General features: G+C 36.9%; 1 protein-coding gene across 1 annotated transcript in view; it reads right to left on the bottom strand.

Moving 5' to 3' along the window:
* The window catches only part of LOC134680060 (uncharacterized), a 66,312-nt gene that overhangs the window by 25,157 nt on the left and 18,100 nt on the right, over nt 1–23,055 (bottom strand). The window lies entirely within an intron of this gene.

The raw sequence follows: 23,055 nt of genomic DNA, 5'->3' as shown, positions 1-23,055 counted from the left end.
AATGAAAAAGTGGCAACACTGTAGTGTCGTCCCATTCTCTTATACATATAAATTGATGTGAAAGGGACGACACTACAGTGTTGCACTTTTTACTTTCTACTCTTTTTTGCTAAGCTGTAAGTACCTTGGAGCATATTTACGATGCACAATACACCAACAACGAGGCACGCCGTGTTTAATCAAAAGGCAGAATTGAGAGCATCTCGCTGGACGCGAGCCGAAGCCTAACCTAGGCTAACCGCGTCGTGACCGTCCACCCCGCCCCTTGCCCCGCGGCCCTTTGTGAGCGGCCTACCATGCAATGTCCAGTACAAATATGTATACCCACAAAATATGGAATACTTGCAGACTAACAACTCGAAGACTAGAACTTACAGAAGACTCGAAGTACGGAAATAGTCTGGAAACTGTATGAACAATAGTTCCTATTAACATCAGCAGTTTCGCACCATAGTGATAGTGGTGATGTGGAAGTACGTAGGTTGCCCTGAAAGTTTCGGGAATTGCATACTTAGGAACGTATATTTGACATGTGTTATACCTCTTTGTTACAAGCATAGTCTCATTATTCGAAAACACTGGCCACTTAGAAAAAAAAACAATGTTCTATTTTCAATTGTTTTTTAAAGTCGTTGAGTCGCTGGTGAAAATGGAGCTGTCCCGCGAAAGTTTTAGAGCAATGATTTATTATGACTTTAAAAGTGGATTAACACAACAACAATGTGGAGACCGATTGACTATTGCTTTTAGTAGTGAAGCACCTTCGAAGACGACAATATACAGGTGGTATTCGGAATTTCAACGTGGCCGTGTGTCTCTTGCGGATGACGTACGTGAGGGTCGACCGAAAACTGCCGTTACCGATCAAAACATCGATGTTGTTCGCCAACTGATAAAAGAAGATAGGCATGTTACATATCGGGAAATTCAGGAGACTTTAGGCATTGGAATGAGTCAGGTACAAGTTATTTTACAGCAAGAGTTGGGCGTGCGGAAGTTGTTTTCCCGGTGGATTCCTCACTTGTTATCTGACGACCAGAAAACGGTCCGTGTCAATTGGTGCCACAAAACCCTAAAAAGATTTAATGGAGGAAGCTCAACTGCCGTTTTTAGTATTGTGTCAGGTGACGAGTCATGGATTTACGCATATGAGCCTGAATCCAAAAACCAATCTCGAGTATGGGTTTACGAAGACGAGCCGAAGCCAACAAAAGTTGTTCGTTCTCGCAGCACGATCAAAAAAATGGTAGCCACGTTTGTCTCCAAATCGGGTCACGTGGCGACTATTGCTCTTGAAGATCGAAGAACTGTCAATGCCGATTGGTATATCGGCGTTTGTTTACCGATTGTTTTTGCTGAACTGCGAAAAAATAACCCTAACCGCCGTATTATACTACACCATGATAATGCCAGCCCTCATACTGCTCAGAAAACAAACGACTATCTGAAGGGCGAAAAAGTCGAATTACTGGACCATCCTCCGTACAGCCCCGACCTAAGTCCCAACGATTTTTTTACTTTCCCGAAAATAAAGAATCGGTTGCGTGGTCAGCGTTTTCAGACCGCGGAAGAAGCAGTCCACGCTTATAAAATGGCCATTTCATCAACCCCCAGTTCAGAGTTCAATAACTGTTTTGAAAACTGGTTTCAGAGAATGAAAAAGTGCATTAAACACAAAGGAGAATACTTTGAAAAACAATAAAAGTACTTTTATTTCATTTAAACGCGTATTTTTTCCAATTCCCGAAACTTTCAGGGCAACCTACGTATCGTTGTTTCGTTGTTCAACGATGCTTCAAAGCCTTAACATTTATATCTAATGACCTCGAAAGCATTAAACAGAAAAATGATCATAGGTAGACCGGTACATACATAGGCATCCTGCTCTCGGTGAGATTTTTTTAAATGTTGCTATTCTATAATTAATAAATGAGTCCAGGATCCAAGTCCATAGAGGCATACCTACATACATAGAATAATGTTCATATTGTTCCGTTTCTGTACCCGAAAGTTAAGAACATTGGTGATACATATTATGCCCACAACACAATAATGATCCCAACAACCAAATGGGGTGGGTACTCGTACAGTCAACATCCGCAATTAACTTCGTCATTCAATCACTGTTAATATTTATGTAAACTAGTAATGATGTTAACATTGATAACTGATATAACGAACATGTTGCTTTGATCACTTCGACTTTGACTCTTCAAAGCCTAAATCGTAATAAAATTAGGAAAACTATGCTTTCAAAAAATATTATGTTGCTAGTGAATGCATCGCCTTGCATGTCGCCAAGCGGCGCGCGAGCCGACTCCTTTAAGCCTTCACGTCACTATTCAGTTACCTACATATCGAAAGTACGTGTCTCATTACTACATACTTAAACCTTCCTTCGCTGAACCGGTTAGTCAACCAGTGCTCAGGAACCTTCCCTTCCCTTTATTCAATTAAACTAGTACTAAGGTCAAACCTATTGGAGCGGAATCTGATCAGATCGACAGAAGAATGTTAATGCTATAGGTAGTTAAGTATTGAGTTATTACGTTAGCCTTCTTTCGTCTTTTTTTCTTAACTGCGAGATAGCCTTGCATTGTACAAGAACTAGTATATAACATATACGGAACTATATATGTAGGTACAGTCGCCATCAGATATATCAGAGCGGCTAAGGTGCTCACAAATATCTGAACACGCCTCTATTGTCGGGGCGTTAGAGTGCGTGTTCAGATATTGCGAACACCTTGGCCGCTCCGATATATCTGATGGCGACTGTACCTAAATGATGAGAGGCTGTTTTCTATAGAAAAAGTGCAAAACATCACGTAGTATAAAATTTATTGTCATTATAACGTTCCTGTACCTACATAATAGGCAATGATGAAGAATCTAATGACAGTGAAACTATAATTGAGTTATTCATACCCAATCGTCCCTCAAATATAAATAACCGTTGATAATCGTTTGTCCCATGCGTCATTTAGACATTTCTGTTTGTTAGAAAGAGACAAAATTTAACAAAGGCTTGTAAGAGGCAGCTAAGTTCTTTAAATAAGGGGTTAAAGTAGATAACATTGGTAAACAGCTAAGTGAAATCGCAAGTGGTAAACAACTTATTGGTGACAAGTACTTGGACGCAACTGGAGACATGTTTTCAAAGAAGGGTAATTGTATATAAGTATATGATTTTATTTTCTAGATAAGTAAAACATTCTCGATATTGTTAATAAAATAATATCGATATGGCATCCAAAAACTAATAGGAAACATTAACATTCAAGTTTTTATATCCGTTCCATCTATCCGAATCGCTCACTGGAAAAATCGCCGGGAATACGAAAAGGCAAATCAAATCAAAATTGCTGCCAGAAGAGCTATCTATCACAAAGATATTGCAAAAGTTTGATGGACACATATTGCATCCGTGAAGATCACAGCTGCCGTCTACACAAGTACCTACCTATCTCTGACTGTTGAAAAATTATTTATTAATGAATGGTACCGCCACGTATATTTATGTAAAAGGAGATTTTAACGACTCTATTTTTTATTTCATTAAAGCTAATGTTACAACGAGGTAAATATAAAAGTACACCTACCGTAGAGTAATTTTAGGAGTAACTAATCTAACTAGCAAATTGCTCTGTGGCGTGGTGACAAGTCGTAAGTGTATAATATTTAAAATAAGTAATAGCATGCACTACAGGGGTAACTAGTTGACTATGCCAGACGATCATACATTTTGCCACCATCATATGAATATACTTAATAAAATTATAACATTCATTACCGGAAGAAAAACCATCCCAAATACTAGAGCAGAACTTTTTCATATACTAATTAAAAACCTTATGTAAAATTACGTTAAATAAAAAGAGAAACAGCAAAATGGGTTCGTTAAAATAAAAAGTAACGAGATTAATAAAATGTTATTGGCGCTGTCGAAACGTGGAGGGTGCGGGAGGCAGAGTGGTGAAGGGGAGTAGGAAGAGGTTGCCTCGTGACATGGACCATAACATTAAACGTATGGCACAATTCGAGTTGTTTTAACTTTTAACACATTCATATGGCGACTATGATAACCAACACTCTGTAGTGTAGTGGCCAATCAAATGTGAAAAACATTTCTCTCATTGCATTTGGTACCTATCTTGTTTCTTTTCGAATACAAGCATACTGTAAAATTGTCCGTGTTGAAATATCAAAACTACCTATTAAAATTGTCTGTTAAATGTTTCATGATTGGTGCGGTAACCATAATAGTAATTTTTTTTATTCATACAAAATCGAAGTCACAAGCTATTATTCTTAACCCCAAATTGCAACTATGCACATTATGACAGAATTTAGCGTGCTTTGCCGATTCCAAATACTTGTCTTGTAATGTTTCAATGTAGAAATTAGACACCTAATGTATTGTAATGCAGGCATTAATAGGTACGAGTATAATAGGTATTTAAAAGGATAATTCAATGTGATAAATACCTCTTTAAAAGAGACATATTATTGTCCATCGCTTCATTACAACGTGTATTTTCAGGTAGAAGCGTCTAATTTGACACACAACACGTAATGAAAATGATTCTCAAATATGATTTCTAAGTGGCAGCAATATAACTAAATGCGATGAACCGTTAATACTTTACCTAGATAGATAGCTAGATATTATGTTGGGTGTAGTCTCTCTCATCTCATGAGCAGGCTTACTGAAATACCACACATTATGTGCACTTACGTGTTCTAACGGACTCCTTACTATGTACCCACTACCATAATCGATATTATGATCACAAGGGTACACGGCTAATCTACGTCCGTCAATACATATAAGTGGATCGATATTCAACCGACTTGGAAAATGGGAGAAGGTACTCAAGGTTGGAAGTTATTTATACACATGTAGATACATCATGAAAGACTCCTTCTCTACGTCTTTTTTCCAACAAAACTAGAAATGTTATATGAACGTTTTAATATGTTTCTCAGGTGTAAGTATATTTGCTTAGATCAATCATTTGGACACACAAGCGCATTTTAGTGATAATCCAGACGCTTACATATGTATGTAGTTAATAAAGTACCTAGTTGTTTTAAAATGTGTCAATAATTTAAGTGGAAAAGTATAAGGGTAAAAAGGTGGTGCTCAATCAATAGTATTGATCAAAGTTGCATTAGCAATTTGTTTTATACATCGACCCATATTTTATACATTCAGTTTTGCGACTCAGACAGTTAATAAATAACGAGTTAGGAAAATTATAGCCACGTCGGTGAACTATCTAAAAGCTCGTTTTCATTTTAAAAGCTTTTAATGGTTTTCAATTAATATAATAGTGACAGTGACATTTTAGGCTTGAGAATTCGGTCAGCACTTAGCAGCGCTACAATATTCAACGTTCGCAATTTAGGTGCTAACATTTTCATTTGGGTAAGAGGAAATAGTTCATTGCCTACAATCAGGGGAGAAACGAGGGGATCGTGTGAATGAGGTCGACGTACTATTGTCGCTGCAGCACCAGTATGTTTCCATGTATGTGGTCATAGACTGCCTCCTTTAGATAACATATCTATTGTAAGGCTTCTATTGCCATTTTCAATTATGCTTCTTTTTTTTTCCACTTTCTTTTTGTACGCATGTGTGTGTGCGTAGGTGCTAGCATTAGTTTAAAATTTATTACTTTGTAACTACCTGTGAGTTCCTGTAATTGGCTTCCTGTTTTAATCTTGTTGTCTATTGTAAATTTTATAGCTGTTGGTTCTCCTAACATAAATAAATAAATAAATAAATAAATAAATAAATAAATATTATGAAGGATGTAGGAAGACTCATGATCTCAACACAGGCTCATAATACTTGTAGAGGACACTAATTGCACCGCATTTAGCATCTTACAATAATCTTATATTCATTATGTAAGAAAATTACAACAGTTGCAAGTTAATTTTAATTATTTACTTACACCAATCATGTATTTAATTATGTACACGATTTTAGTAAGCCAAAATAAATTTATGTATTTATATCTAAAAGTCATTGCTGAAAGGATGTGTAGCTGTCATATACCTAGATATAAAAACTTGATTATAATTTTAATGTTTAATTGGTTTTTATTTGTATCAGTGTGTTTTTAATTTCAGTTTTTGTGTTTCTTTTTTTGTTTTAATATTTTTAGTTAAATTGTTTTTATATAATTTTTTCATGTATGTATCCTGGTTATCTGAAATAATATATGGGTATTTTGATTTAATGTATTTTTAATTTTTATATACGTTCTCACATTTCAAAGAATTATGAATTGAGACACACAGAGGTAGGTAAGTAGTTATATAAAATTACGCACTAGCACAATCGTCCTCATTGTCTAACATAAACTAGTATGGGAGCACCTATGTGTTGTCATGATATGTAGTCCTATGTGTTCTTTCTAGAGGATGGGTGATCTGTGTATGTGACACATAGCACAATGTGCAAGATCAAGGCGCTCGCCGCGGCCGCTTCCGCCTCGCGTGACTGGAATTCCACACTCTCATGAAAATTACTTCGATATTCTTTAATTACTATAATGAAAGAAACCTTTGCCCACGTCCGCATTTCCCGTCCTTTCAGTGCTCATCCGTTCCAACTTCCAATACAGTTAACAAACCGTGAGTAAATTTTCTTTTTAAAATATGTTTTCAGCTAGTCCAATTTGACCAAGCAATTGACGCTTAACTGGGAATCAACTATGAATACTAATTACGCGGAAGAAAAGCTCCGTACTGGTGACTAATTTAAGAAAATTGCTAGTAATAATATCACCAGATATTGCGATGCCAACAGGAAATAAAAAAAAACTATAACACGTTGACGATAGTTATTGGCGATTAATGTCTTTAGTCTTGGCGTTTGCCGAGGTTCTTAAACTCAGCAGTTTAACTATTTCTTTAACTATCTAAGTAAACGGTCTTCAAAAGCAGCATTATAAATGTGGGTGTTAAATTATTAAACCGTGCAGAGCCTAGCAGAAAGGGAACCTCGGTAGTAAAATCGGCGTGATCGATGTCGGCGATTACCATCACACCTGAGAGAAAGTACGACAAGGTACACACATAAATTTAATAACAGTATTAGATGTATTGGATTGCAGAGACGGAGAGCAACGTCTGGGTTGCAGGGCCGATGCGGCGAGAGTACCGTTACCGCGCGAGTGGCCGCTGGCAGCCGCACCACCATGTCGATTCAATAGACAGTTTTCACTCGACTGTGGTTAATCTCTAGTATAACCTGATCTCAAGTCTTTCAACGACTACGAGCGGTTGGAGATCAGACGTAGACTGGTCCGCTTGAGTCGAAGTGGTCTATTATATTATAAAGTACATCGCACAGCGAACTCACGGCGCCATGGCCGCTCAGCGGCGGCGGTCGACACGAGAGACGACCTAACCTACTTCTCACCACATGTTACACTAATCATATCAGATCAAAGCTCAGCCTATTAAACGCAAGTAAACATCTGCTAAATGTCAAGTAGATTAGAATCTTTAATAATCTTTAAATACCATACCATTCTATTTTAGGATGTGATGTAGGTGTATTTGTACAAAATGCCACCGTTATTGAGTAATTATATATTACTCAATAACGAATAAAGAATTATAATTCTTGAAATATAACTGGGTAGAATTGTCCGCTTAATTGAATTGATCTTGTATCTTAAACTATTTGATTTCTGCAGTCCAACAACAACTTTGGTAGAGTAGTTTTAACACTTAGGTACTTTGTTACACATGCCATCATATTTACATATGTACTGCAATAATCACTTTAATATTGTAGATTATAAGTTCAACAAACGGAGCATTGAAAAATATAGGTAACCAAATCCAACATATACCTACGGACAATAAGCTAGCTGACAGCGTACTGGCTATTCGAGTCATGGATATGACATCACTTTACGAAACGCAAATGCAACTAGATTGACGCTAGCCGAAGCCTTTGTCAAAGGAGCCTGACTAATCACCTTTCTACGGGCACTCAATCCGCTCATAGAATATGCCACTAATACCGAAGATGGCCCGTTACAGAACATGCATGACCTCGACTCGAACATTGTGGTGTTGTCGTCTTGTCAGTGACTTGCACATTAATACGAAACAAAACAGCGCACTAATAGATTACATGCAACCACACCCCGTCGCATTCTAGGACAAGTCAACATTGTATACACTAACTGTCAATTACATTCTGTACCTATCCATTACCGGAAGATCAATCGAAAGCACTGAAAGTCCGTATCAAAATGCCCCGTATTCGTTATTGGTCATGTTTTCTCTCTCGGATATGTGGGTCGAGTCGTGAACGTTACTGCTTTGATTATATCGAAGAGAGCATTGTTTGTTGCAATATTGTGTCAGGCCCGAATTTGGACGAAAACACTTAATTATGATGATACACATACTCGTACTTGTACTTATGTACTTAGGTAATATATAAGGATTCATCATTAATCAGACAATGATCGCAGTTTTACGCAATGTCATGACTTTGTACCTACGCTTGACCTTTTAAACTGTAAACAATTAATACAATGAATACTTACAAATAATACGAATATTTTACGTAACGTAGCTGTCTCACAGATATGTCAGTACGCTTGTTGCGAAATAGGGAAAACGAATTTAAATTTCTCTTTCGGATCTTCTTTTCAGCGATACGAATTTATCACTTTAATCGTGATGATTCGCAACGGCTTTCAAATATGATCATCTCACTTTAGAGTTATATATATTCGCAAATTTAAATTAGCATCTCATTCGGTTTATGGTTTTGACCCAGTAGATGCACTAATCGCGGAATGTTGCCTACTAGCCGCTTTACTCGGCAATTATTGCCGAGTAATCTGTGCATATTTACTTGACCCAGTGAATCTTGTTTCAAATACCTACGCTAATCATACATGTGTACCCAATGAAATCGGACCGAACACGCTACATACAATTTTTAGTTTATTCAAGTGCAATGGAAACGGTTATTGGTTTAAATTATTCATATTTAACCTCTTGACGAGAGGCTGTAAATTTGCCATTTCAGATTTAACTTTGTTTATTGAGAAACTTAATAAAGGCCCTATGTACCCTGTTAACTGACAAATCGTAAGCCTTATTGAAAAAACATAAGGTCTACCGACGGACATACAACTTACTGGAGTGTTGTTATTAGTAAGTACTACGTTTATAAGATACTAGTTATGGTTAGTCGTCAGGAAGCTGTGTAATTTAGGTGAAATTATAGCCAGGTTAGTTATCTTTATTTGTGTTTAATTATATAATGTTACCTGTTTAGTTTTCTTAGGTAGGTATTTTAATTGTAATTTTATTTTATTAGTCATATCTATTATGATGTGTACTGTTGAACATAAGGTAGTTAATTTAATTGCCAACTTTTATAATCCTTATAACCTAAAAGAAACCTAACAGCGTTTATTAAAGGCCGATGTACTGGATTTTGTTATATTTACTCTTTATACATAATTGTATCAAGACTTTACAGAAAATTCAATATAAGTAATGTATTTCATACCAAAACCTAACTGGCACAAATTATTATAAATAATTTAATTGCCTAAATGATTTAACAAACTTAATAAAAGTACCTTATAGAATAAATTAACTAAAACTAAACCTAACAAAAAAATAAAAATCCCTCAAACCTACCTTCTAAGCCTTCTAATTATTATAAATGTATTCAAAACGAATTTAAAAAATAGGTAAGTAAAGTTATTAGAAGTAAACCGTAGTTGTAAATGTACAGTTATGCAGCTGGTCCGTGGGTGTAACACAGTGGCAATTAGAAATGCCGGTGCCGCATTCTGTATTTGGCTACTGATTTACCATTCACTGCGGTGTGAACAAACTGAAATTTCACCTCGGCACTTGTTTGCGGAACTTGGTCTGAAATTAATTTACCTGCAACTTGAGCTTTTTTTTTTAACTTTACGGCATAAATGAAGAGGACTAAACGAGATGATGAAAATATTTAGAATTTGTTGCTTTTTTCAAATTTAATTTCCAAAATATCGATCCTAGAAGAAAAATTGTGAGGACCAAACTTGTAGAGAATCAAATTTCCTACAATTTTTGTCCTCACGATTTTACTGTAAAATCAAAAATGGCCGAGTTATTCAAGAAAAACCGTTTTTCGAATATACACAGGAGCCTGATTCAGTCCACTTTTTGAATTTACACTCCCAGTGACCGACCCCCCCCCCCCCCCGCCCCCCGAGGGACCTATGAAAAAAAAATCCAAGAACTGATTATTCACAAGTCAAAATCTATAATGACTGAACTCTTCCGAGATTAACGATACTTATTATTAAAAATGAAGTATTTTGAATTTCCTAATGATTTTCATGACTAGGTACAGTCATCCGAGCAAATGCTAAATAGATTAGATTTGTAAATTACACCCAGAAAGCGTTTCATTTCTTAACATAAAATTATTTGTTTTGCCTAATCTACAATTGCGCATTTACGAGTACACCGCTTTATTGAAATCACAAGATGCTTTAAAAAACGTTAGTATGACTAATTTAGGTAACTGTTCGTCATTTGTAAATGTTACCAGTCGGCCTAAGAATGACTGTGACTGATTATAATTACGATAAGGTTCCTCGGGCCAAAGTATAAATAATGATTGCGATTAGGTCAACCGGGTGTTAAAATAATAGGTACCGCCCTAATCAACCAAGATCGGTGTTAAAATAACACTGACGTAATGAAACCTTTTATTCAATAAACTATGTGTACCTATAAAATATAGGTAATTATTACACAGGTTTAACACAAAATACATATTTCAAGCTTCCTTCAATTATTTTGAATTGTGAGCATTTGAGCACACACCTCCCATACAACCATTTCTAGTCGCCGTTACGACGCGGTGTTGACACATCTTGTGTCGACACCGTCTGTTTCGGTCACAATTCCAGTCGCAGAGTCGTCGCCGTGTCGACACAGTTACCAGAAATGGGGAAGGGTCGACACATGACACAAAGTGACATAAAGTGTGGTCGCCGTGTGCACACATTGTTTCGGGTTTGCGACTACTTTATGCCAAAATCATTCGTTCATTCGTTCATTTTGTTCCTGTCAAATGGAAACTGTCAGATGGAAAAATAGTTAAATAAAAATAAGTGACATTAATACCAGTGGCGGATTTACAGTCTTTGCCGCCCTAGGCCCCAAGCCTTGTAGCCTCCCCTTTCTCAGCATCAGCACCCATCATATTGACTACATTTAGATCAGGCAACGAAAAGATATATTACCTTTTTTTGAGAATTCGTTACCTGGCCTAATTTTGAGTTATTTTTTGTTATCATCAGCGAATTTTTTGTCTCAATTTGCCGCCCCTAATATCTCGCCGCCCGGGCGGGCCTACTGTGCCTTATGGGAAATCCGCCACTGATTAATACGCCATCTCTAAAACGGATTACAAGACGTAATTATATATTGTTTGCATTTATATTACAATAGGACTTAAATTATTATGGGGAATTAAACTGCTCGAGTGATTTGATAAACTAAGTGTAATATAATCAACGCGCCACCACATTGTTTTAGTTTAGCCGGAAATGAAATTGTTTACTTCTCAGTGCCTGTGTTCATAACTATATTATTTGATGCATTTTTAGTACTTCGATGCGTATACTATACTTAAATAACAGAAATAACGCTTTACATACTACGAAACTTGTTAATTATGATGTATAAATATGGTTTAAGGCTGAGAAATATTGCAGTCACAAAGTAGTCGCAAATGTTTCGACTTTGTGTCGACTCTGTGTTGACACATGACACGCGCTGTCAAAAGTAATAACAAAGTTACTGGATTTGCAAAATGGCTCCTTGTGTTCATTCGTTTTCAGATATTCTCAAAGTGTAAGAGCCATGCCGTGGAATAAAAAAAAGTTAATCCTCATATTTTAATCGCGATTAATTTAGTCGACCTAACATAGATTGAAATTGCATTAATCTGAATATTAATCGAATAAATTATCGATTAAATCTCGATTGAAAGTTGACAGGGGGACATTTTTGTACGTAAATGGAATAGGATTTGCATGTAAATATTTCCTACCTTTTCGGGGCGGGGACAAATGGGAACACACAATTTTTGAATGTATTCCCATTTATTCCCGCAGGGAACAGATGGAATAGTATTTGCATGTAAATATTTCTCATTTTGGGATAGGATTTGAAAGTAAATATTTCCCATTTTTTCCCCCCTTATCGGGCTGGGGACAAATGGGAACACACAATTTTCGGATGTAATCCCATTTATCATTTATCCTCGCAGGGAACAGATGGAATAAGATTTGCATGTAAATATTTCCCATTTTTTCCACCTTATCGGGGTGGGGACAAATGGGAACACACAATTTTCAGATGTATTCCTATTTATCCCCGTAGGGAACAGATGGAATAGGATTTGCATGTAAATATTTCCCAATTTTCCTACCTTTTCGGGGTGGGGACAAATGGGAACATACAATTTTCAGATGTAATCCCATTTATCCACGCAGGAAACAGATGGAATAGTATTTGCATGTAAATATTTCCCATTTTTTCCCACCTTATCGGGGTGGGGACAAATGGGAACACACAATTTTCGGATGTAATCCCATTTATCCTCGCAGGGAACAGATGGAATAGGATTTGCATGTAAATATTTCCCATTTTTTCCACCTTATCAGGGTGGGGACAAATGGGAACACACAATTTTCGGATGTATTCCCATTTATCTCCGTAGGGAACAGATGGAATAGGATTTGCATGTAAATATTTCCCATTTTTTCCACCTTATCGGGGTGGGGACAAATGGGAACACACAATTTCCGCATGTATTCCCATTTATCCCCGTAGGGAACAGATGGAATAGGATTTGCATGTAAATATTTCCCAATTTTCCCACCTTTTCGGGGTGGGGACAAATGGGAACACACAATTTTCAGATGTAATCCCATTTATCCCCGCAGGGAACAGATGGAATAGTATTTGCATGTAAATATTTCCCATTTTTTCCCACCTTATCGGGGTGGGGACAAATGGGAACACACAATTTTCGGATGTATTCCCATTTATCCCCGTAGGGAACAGATGAAATAGGATTTGCATGTGAATATTTCCCAATTTTCCCACCTTTTCGGTGTGGGGACAAATGGGAACACACAATTTTCAGATGTAATCCCATTTATCCCCGCAGGGAACAGATGGAATAGTATTTGCGTGTAAATATTTCTCATTTTTCCCCCCCTTATCGGGGTGGGGACAAATGGGAACACAATTTTCGGATGTAATCCCATTTATCATTTATCCTCGCAGGGAACAGATGGAATAAGATTTGCATGTAAATATTTCCCATTTTTTCCACCTTATCGGGGTGGGGACAAATGGGGACACACAATTTTCAGATGTATTCCCATTTATCCCCGTAGGGAACAGATGGAATAGGATTTGCATGTAAATATTTCCCAATTTTCCCACCTTATCGGGGTGGGGACAAATGGGAACACACAATTTCCGCATGTATTCCCATTTATCCCCGTAGGGAACAGATGGAATAGGATTTGCATGTAAATATTTCCCAATTTTCCCACCTTTTCGGGGTGGGGACAAATGGGAACACACAATTTTCAGATGTAATCCCATTTATCCCCGCAGGGAACAGATGGAATAGTATTTGCATGTAAATATTTCCCATTTTTTCCCACCTTATCGGGGTGGGGACAAATGGGAACACACAATTTTCGGATGTATTCCCATTTATCCCCGTAGGGAACAGATGAAATAGGATTTGCATGTGAATATTTCCCAATTTTCCCACCTTTTCGGTGTGGGGACAAATGGGAACACACAATTTTCAGATGTAATCCCATTTATCCCCGCAGGGAACAGATGGAATAGTATTTGCGTGTAAATATTTCTCATTTTTCCCCCCCTTATCGGGGTGGGGACAAATGGGAACACAATTTTCGGATGTAATCCCATTTATCATTTATCCTCGCAGGGAACAGATGGAATAAGATTTGCATGTAAATATTTCCCATTTTTTCCACCTTATCGGGGTGGGGACAAATGGGGACACACAATTTTCAGATGTATTCCCATTTATCCCCGTAGGGAACAGATGGAATAGGATTTGCATGTAAATATTTCCCAATTTTCCCACCTTTTCGGGGTGGGGACAAATGGGAACACACAATTTTCAGATGTAATCCCATTTATCCCCGCAGGGAACAGATGGAATAGTATTTGCATGTAAATATTTCCCATTTTTTCCCACCTTATCGGGGTGGGGACAAATGGGAACACACAATTTTCGGATGTAATCTCATTTATCCTCGCAGGGAACAGATGGAATAGGATTTGCATGTAAATATTTCCCATTTTTTCCACCTTATCGGGGTGGGGACAAATGGGAACACACAATTTTCGGATGTATTCCCATTTATCTCCGTAGGGAACAGATGGAATAGGATTTGCATGTAAATATTTCCCATTTTTTCCACCTTATCGGGGTGGGGACAAATGGGAACACACAATTTTCGGATGTAATCTCATTTATCCTCGCAGGGAACAGATGGAATAGGATTTGCATGTAAATATTTCCCATTTTTTCCCACCTTATCGGGATGGGGACAAATGGGAACACACAATTTTCAGATGTACGTACTGGCGTGACAATGTGACGTAACGTGACAGGTGCGACATTTCGACAAGTCTCATTGTTGCTGACGTCACAGGCATCCATGGGCTACGGTTATCGCTTATCATCGGGCGGGCCGTATTCCTGTTTGTCACCATCATTGTATTATTTTTAAAAACTTTATTATATCGGCAATAACAGGTATTTCTTTTGCGATGTTTATGATGATAATTATGGAAATTGTCACAAGATTTCAAAGAACTTTCGGTAATTCTTGAGTTCTGTGTCGGAATTTCGTGACAATTGTCGTATTTCTTGTGACAAATGTCATTAGCTTCGCAAAATAAGTACTTATTAACTGGCGATATAGTGGAGTTTTTTTTTAATTAACATGTTGGTGACAAACAACCACACCGCCCGTCTGATGGTAAGCGATTACCGTAGCCCATGGAGGCCTGTGACTTCAATTACAGTGATGTAGACAATAGGGAATATTAGGCAAAGCTCTGCGTAGGTGGCACTGGTAGTACACATACAGTAAACAAACATGCGTCACTACGTCACTCACATATCACCTATCGTGAAACACGACAATCGAGGGTTCGGTTTCTGCCTCTCTATCACTCTCGCATATTCGAGCGATAAAGAGGCGGATAACTAAACTTAGATTTTCGCGTTTACCGGTAGGCACTTGTTAACAAACCGCCTTGATGCATCAATGTCATATTTTATTGTCTTTGAAAACTTGTCAAAAAACAGTTTAAGGCACAGTATGTATAAGTTAGTCTATGAATTTACTGAGTCGGTAGTGCTGCACTCTGGCGGCAGAACATTGCAGTAATATACCCTATTGTTGGACCTGTCACGTCCTAAAACCTATAAAACAATATTCATGACGACTTTTATGACAACATGCGTAGCCGCCATCTTGGATTATAAAATGGTCATCATTTTCGAATTCTGCACTCCCTAAAACCTATAAATCGACATCCGTGACGACGCAAGTTATCTTTATTTTCAGATCTAACCAATTGCTACAGAATACAAAGGACAAAAAAAGAAGCAAGGAGGTAATGAAACAAGCAAAAATACTGATGATTCCTCGACGCAATTGGATGATTCTTAAATTGTGTCCAGATTTTCTTGTCATAAAAGTTTTTATTTTTCACATATAACTCACACAAGCTCCGTGACATTTCGACCTTGTAATTTTTTTAATGTTTTTGTTTATATATGCGTATCTCACTAGAATAATATAATCAAGGTATGTTTATGTTTGATGGTTGAAATAGTAACTCTAAAAATTATATTTGTGTCTTATATTCCTGCCGAAGACTTTTATTTTTCCTTTTCCTTCTACACAACTTAGGCCAAGTAATAAGAATTTAGGGCTCTCAATTTTATCTTGACTTCTACATCAGTAAAGCTACGAGCCATGTTTGGAGTGTGTACTGTCTCTTCCGAAAATCGTTTTTTCCGGATTGATATTTTTGCCATTCGCAATTTTTCCCATTTTAATTTTTCTCGATAGCTTCCTTTTCCGAAATCATATTTAACCATTCGCATATTTTCCCATTATTTTAATTTTCCAATAGCTTAATTTTCTAATAGGTTTTTTAACCATTCGCATATTTTCCCACTATATTTCATTTGTTTACAAGCACGCGGAATAGATAGGTGCGACGACGAGCGAAGCGAGGAGGAGTGTGTTAGGTGAACTGTGAGCAAAACAGTGCGCGAAGCCGAGCGAGCGAAGCGAGCGTGCCGCGGCAGCGGCCGGCGAGCGCCAGAACCGACTTATTATATTGTACGATATTGATTTACAAAAATAAGTTATGTTTTAGTTAGTGTCCCGCATAATATAATAAGAATACATATCCAAATTATGCGAAAATAAGCTACTGGGAAATAAAATTAATGGGAAATTATGCGAATGGTTAGAAAATCTATTAGGATAATAAGCTACTGGAAAATAAAGTTAATGGGAAAATATGCGAATGGTTAGAAATGCTTTCGGGAAAGGAAGCTATCGAGAAAAAATAAAATGGTAAAAATTGCGAATGGGAAAAATATAAATCTGGAAAAAACGATTTTCGGAAGAGACAGTACACACTCAAAATATATAAACTTATTAAAATACTTTCTTTTAAACTCCTCTTCACGCTTAAACTGCTGAACAGTTTTAATTTAAAGGTACACATATATTTTGAGTCCCGAGACAGGACATAATAAGTTATCTCAAAAATCATCCTTTAAAGGTGTGAAATGTGGTGCAGGGGGGAATTCAGAATTGAATTCTTGAAGTTAATACTTACTGTTTAAGTTTAGGTTTGAAGTCATGTTTTTTATCATTTTCAACTAAATCAAAGATGTAGAATTGTAGACCATCCCAAATTTCATATAAATCGGTTCAGCGGTTATTGATTGTCCGTACAAATTTTCACGCCATTTTTCACACCTTCAAAAGATGATTTTGGTTATAAGATCTATCCTATGTCCTGTTCCGGGACGCAAACTATTTCTATACCAAATTTAAACGAAATCGGTTCAGCGGTTAAGCGTCAAGAGGAGTTTAAAAAATACCGGCCAAGTGCGAGCCGGACTCGCGTATTAAGGGTTCCGTACATTAAGTCCGCCTCGCGCTTGGCTGCACATTTCTAATAGGTTTTCCTGTCATCTTAATAATCGTGATAGGTAAAGGACTATTTTGTGTATCTTTTTCAAAATTTAAGACCTAGTAGTTTCGGAGATAAAGGGGGGGGGCAATGGTCATTTTTTGGGTATAAAATCAATTTGTTTACGTTATATGTCCGTCTTTGGGTCCCTAATTTACATATATGTACCAAATTTCAACTTAATTGGTCCAGTAGTTTCCGAGAAAATAGGCTGTGACAGACGGACAGACATACAGACGCACGAGTGATCCTATAAGGGTTCCATTTTTTCCTTTTGAGGTACGGAACCCTAAAAAAATTGTTTTTAAATTTTGTGGAACACGGCCTAGCACCTTCACTGATGTAGAGATCAAGATAAAATTGAGAGCCCTAAATAAAGTTTCAATAGCGGATATCTCAAAAACTATTCAATATATGGAAAAAATTGACTAAATAAACTTGTAACAAATTAAATTAACTTTCATTTTCTATAAGTGGCCATGTCGCTAAGATGCATAGTTTCCGAGATATAATCGAAAAACCGGAAAATGGGACCTTCAAAGCCCCCTCTCTCCCCCCCGCTCAAGGGCTACGGCCGAGGACTTTTGATATGTTCACCTCCTAACTTGTCCAAACCAAGTTACGGAGTCAAAAATTGTGTTCCGAGCATTTCCCTCTACAACTTTTTTGAGCATTCGTTGCCTGACCTAGTAGCGTATTGCATTTCTTTAAAAACTTTTCTGTAAAAGGTTGACGGGTGTTGGGTGTTTATATGGTTTTGGTCGATTTTTATCATTCGCATCGCCCATGATGACTTACTAGAATTACGAGCACACGAGACACTAATAGTAGTTTGACAAACCTTGGTTTTCAAGGGGTATTTTATTTTGACATTTGCTGTCACAAATTTGCTGTCAGATTTAGTCGCAAACCGCACGCAAAGTGCACACAAATGTGTCGACACCTTGTTACGGAAAAGTGTAGACACGGCGACGACACTTTGTTTCGAAACAATTCTAGACACATTGTGTGGACTCTGTTACGACACATCTGACATATAGTTACCACTTTGATGATTCTGCGACTGGAATGGTTATATGGGCTAATAATGTTACATTTAATTTAAATCGTTTGAATGCAAAGTAAAAGATTAACAACCTATTATGCACCTATACCTATGTAGTACATTAAATTGTACGCCAGCTTTTTTAAATTAACAAACGACATATACTCTTGATTCTTATCATTATGAACATACAATAATTGATAAAAATCTAATGATTGACAAGTGATCACGAATCAGCTACGCGAGCGGTCAGAGAATGATCACAATTGACTTTCTATTTCATGCTCCAAACCCGTGACCGTTCCTGAGTTTAAATTCTTGAGCTTGTGAAAAACGTTTTACTTTCTTAGAATGCGGAACTGTAACTAGTCTTAAAGTGTTTTTTTTTAATATTTAGATGAACTGTAACTTATGTAACATACATTTCGGTGTTATAGAGTGGGTAGTATAATAAGGGTGCGTCTAATGTCTGTTTTATAGAATTGGTTATTATAAACAATATTAGGTACTCAGCATTTGTACGAAACAACAAAACAAGGGGTTCTTTCTTATCCAACATTCCCACTTGACACAATATTAGCATTTTATTAACTCTCTATGTACCTAACAAAAAGATATTTGATATAAAGGACTTTGCGCACTGCTGTGCCCGACCAAGATACTTCCGATAATAAATTCGTCCCTATTCTATTATCCCTCCAAAATGCGATATTATTCAAATGCGACCTGTTTGTAAATCTTTTGGTTTATTGGGGTGAAAAGTTGTGTCTAACTCGACAACGACAACCCGTAATATTATATACCTACCTATCATTTCAATATATTGCGCCTATTAAAATAAATAGGCGTTTATAGAATTAAGGGTCTAAAATAAATCTTTTTTGAAATAAGTTTTCAAGCCGTATTTCAATCAAGTCCGGCGAGCGAATCTAACATGACTCAATTTACATTGTGCTGACCTAAATTTCACAACCCTCGTTGACCCACTCAATCTAAATTTTCGAATTTGCTTATAATTAGGGCACTTCATCTGAAGTCTCTAATAATTATTCAATTCCAGTGTACGTACTTAAAATTATCTGCATCTGGTTAGATTTTAGTTTAAGGGCATATTTAATTTCAGTAATAAGTATAAAATATGAGTAAAGTAAAATAATCGTTAAATATCACTAAATATACCAATTATACTTAGATACCATAAAGGTAAAGGGAAATCTTATGCCCAATTTCATGACGATTTTAGGCGAGCGAGCTAATGTAAAATTGGTACCTATGAGTACGAGTATGTACTCGTATATACATGTATGCGCAATATTCAGTATTCGCAATGCATTTGCGGAGTGAGTTACGAGCTTACGAGGGCGCACCGGGTGCGCCCGTGCCGTGCTACACCACCGCCATTGTTGCCACTAGTTTGCATGAAAATAGAGAAAACTTTCCATGTGTGTCACCGTTCCGAATAAAATATACACGTCTTTCTTTCAGGCTTTGTTCCTGTGCAACTGGAAAAAGTATTGTTTGCGGAAAAAAACAATGAAGATATTGTTGCATTGGCGATTAGCGTTTAAATAATAAAACTTTTTTGAAGCATGCCCGTTTGGCTTTTGTTTTTAGGGTTCCGTACCCCAAAAGGAAAAAGCGAAACCCTTATAGGATCACTCGTGCGTCTGTCTGTCTGTCCGTCCGAAACCCCCCTCCCCCCCTCCTTATCTCCGAAATTACTCATTAGATGATTCCATTTTTTTATTAAATAAATGAAAGCCGCCATTTAGCAATTAAGACATATAATATACGGATGGTTTAATCTGAGGCGCATACCTCCTGAACGTGAGTTATAACTCGCAGCTATGAGTTAGACACAAACACGATAATAACTAACAATTATGTTCTATTGGCTGAGTCACATTCCTACTGAAATTCTACGTAGAGTTCACTTTCAAATCAATGAACAGCAATTACTAACAATTAGTAAAAACAACTATTGTTTTTTAAAAACCAATATTAAACACATGGGCCATATTGCATAATAAAATACAACTAATATAACAAACGGAACTCCTTTTTTAATTCCACTTATTAGAAAAGGAGTTCCGCTTGTAATATTAGTTGTAGTTTATTAATTTTATTATGCAACACGGCCCTGGTATTAAATATAGTCCGGTGCTTATTGCATTTCTTTGTCACTTATTTATTTGATTGTGAATCTACGCATTAATTTACTTATTTTAACCGGGCTGTAGTCTAGACTAGACTTTTGACCTAATTATACGAGTAGGTACACAAACATTTTTTTTATAAACTGAAGGTATCATGCGGTCCGTCCGACCGTCACCTTAAATCTCTATAAAATTTCTGCGTTATCCATAATATTCAAGTAGGTAATGCATAAAAAGACCCAATTGTTGAAATAAAATTAGGGATTTTTACCTTATTAATAAACAATATTGTACATGTATTATATTTTTAATAACTGGTAGCGAAAGTACCTAACATTTCTAGAAATTGGCTTTACTCGGTAAACGGACGGTTTCAATTGCACACCAGCGATTACTTCGCCCAAGGTGAAAAGCGACTTTCCTATGCTTACTACTTTGCACCTAGTAGTTAAAAAGAAATTTCTCCTACATTTACAAGATTTGTGTTGTAAATTTGAAGCCTACGTAAAATGTGTGTTCAATACAGGAAAGTGCAAGGAAAATCAATATTAGGACCATCGAATCGAAGAACTACCGACCTGCAAACCCCTTTGCTCACAACAGTATGGATAATTAGTGGAAGTGGGGGGCGGCAGGCAGCGGGTAGAGATTAGTTTATGGCCGCAAGCACTGTTTCCACAACAACGACTTGCTAATTATAATACCTAACTACTTGTCTCGAGTCGCCCTTTAAACGGCCCAGTATAATTAAGATTTCTCTAGGAGTTTTAAACATAACCACTCTAAGTAATGAATTACCAAGTCAAATTATTTGAAAGGCAAACTGTATCAGGTGGTAAGTAAGATGTGAATAAATTGAAGCAATTTTCGGTAATGGTTGATATGATTTCAAATTACAAGTAGTTAGGGAATTAGCCTAAAATGGTAAGCTAAGGGGGAGGGGCTATAGTATTAGTTTTTATTTGATTTTATAAACGAATTTTCATTCCATTCGACAAAAGAATTATTGAACTTCGATATATAAGACAAGAAAAGACTGTGATTTTGTATTTAATAAATATTTATTTAAAAAAAATATACTCCCTAAAAACCCGTTTTGCTCTATCCGATAACTTAAAGCTGGTAATCACTACAAACGAGGAGAATATAATAACAAAACTAATTTTGATACTTTAGTTGTGTTTATATTTATTCGAATGTTTATTTATATTTATTCAAATAATAATTTTAGACCTATTTTATTTATCAGTTTGAAGCAAATTAAGGGAAGTTCGCAATAACATTTCGTTCAAGATTATATTTCCATTTTTTTGTCATTTGTTGAATGATGGGTATGAAAAAATAAGCGTAGAACAGTATTAAAACAGAACAAGCAAGTAAGTAGTGACGAGTAACCGTTTTACCCAATCCGAGCACGTTGTTTAGTGAAACAACAACAAAATTAAAAACGCAAAGCACAACTCCAACTGTTATCATCTTTTGGAGTTAAATTGTATCTAATATATTATGGAATTATGAGCTTTATGGTAGATATACTAGTTTTCGAATTAATCGATGATACATTTCTTTCGTAGTTTTAACAAACTGATCAATTTCTCTTATATCATAACTTTGGTGCCCGATCGGAACTTCGGAACTCGGAACAAAAACGAAAGAGTGTTCAAACCATCATTACTTATGCATTATTTTAACATTCGCACTTAATTTTGCAATAAAGCAGTGAAGCACCAGGCGAGGTATCAGTTTTAGGCTCCTCTCCCCTGCGGGTTAGGTGCCTCTGTGTACGGATACAGTTAAACCTGAACGAAGAACGTTTTACGACGAGCGGCGGTTCGCGACGACGGATAGGCAGGTTTATGCCTGAATGACTCGTATTTATTTAACAAGCAAGCGGAGCCGGTGACAGATACGCCGGAGCAAACCTTTTGACGCTACATTTATCGTACATGAAAGAATTCATTGTTTCTTGGACAAATATTTCTTTGGATTTGGATTTATTATTAGTTGACTAAAGTACCTAAATTATCTTAATCGAACCATATTATATAACATGTCCACTTGTTCACTATATTAATAACGACCAAGAGCATGTCGGGCTATGCTCAGTGTAGGGTTCCGTAGTTAACCGTCCGTCACAAGAGGCTGCCTTGAACGGGGGCTAATATTTAGTGGGTATCATGTGGGGGTCGGGTATGTATGTCATTTTACGATTACATAATAAGTAAGCAAAAGGGAGTTCACAGCGCTTTGTAGGGGAGGTAGGGGACCATTGGGCAGTCGGGAGGCTCGGGCAGGGTTCTTGTAATAAGTCCTGAGGGCTTACCGCGAACCACGTTCGACGTGTTACCTCCTTGTCACACTTACGTACAAATTTACAAGTGCGACAGAAAGGCAACACGTCAAAAGTGCCCGAGCCTCCCGATTGTCCAATGGTCCCCTACCTCCCCTACGTCTTTTACTAAGAGGGGAAGGCTTATTGCGATAACTTAA

Source organism: Cydia fagiglandana, chromosome 3, assembly GCF_963556715.1.
Source record: "Cydia fagiglandana chromosome 3, ilCydFagi1.1, whole genome shotgun sequence".
NCBI lineage: Eukaryota > Metazoa > Arthropoda > Insecta > Lepidoptera > Tortricidae > Cydia > Cydia fagiglandana.
Note: the sequence above shows the minus strand (reverse complement) of the source record. Positions and strands in the feature narration are given on the sequence as shown.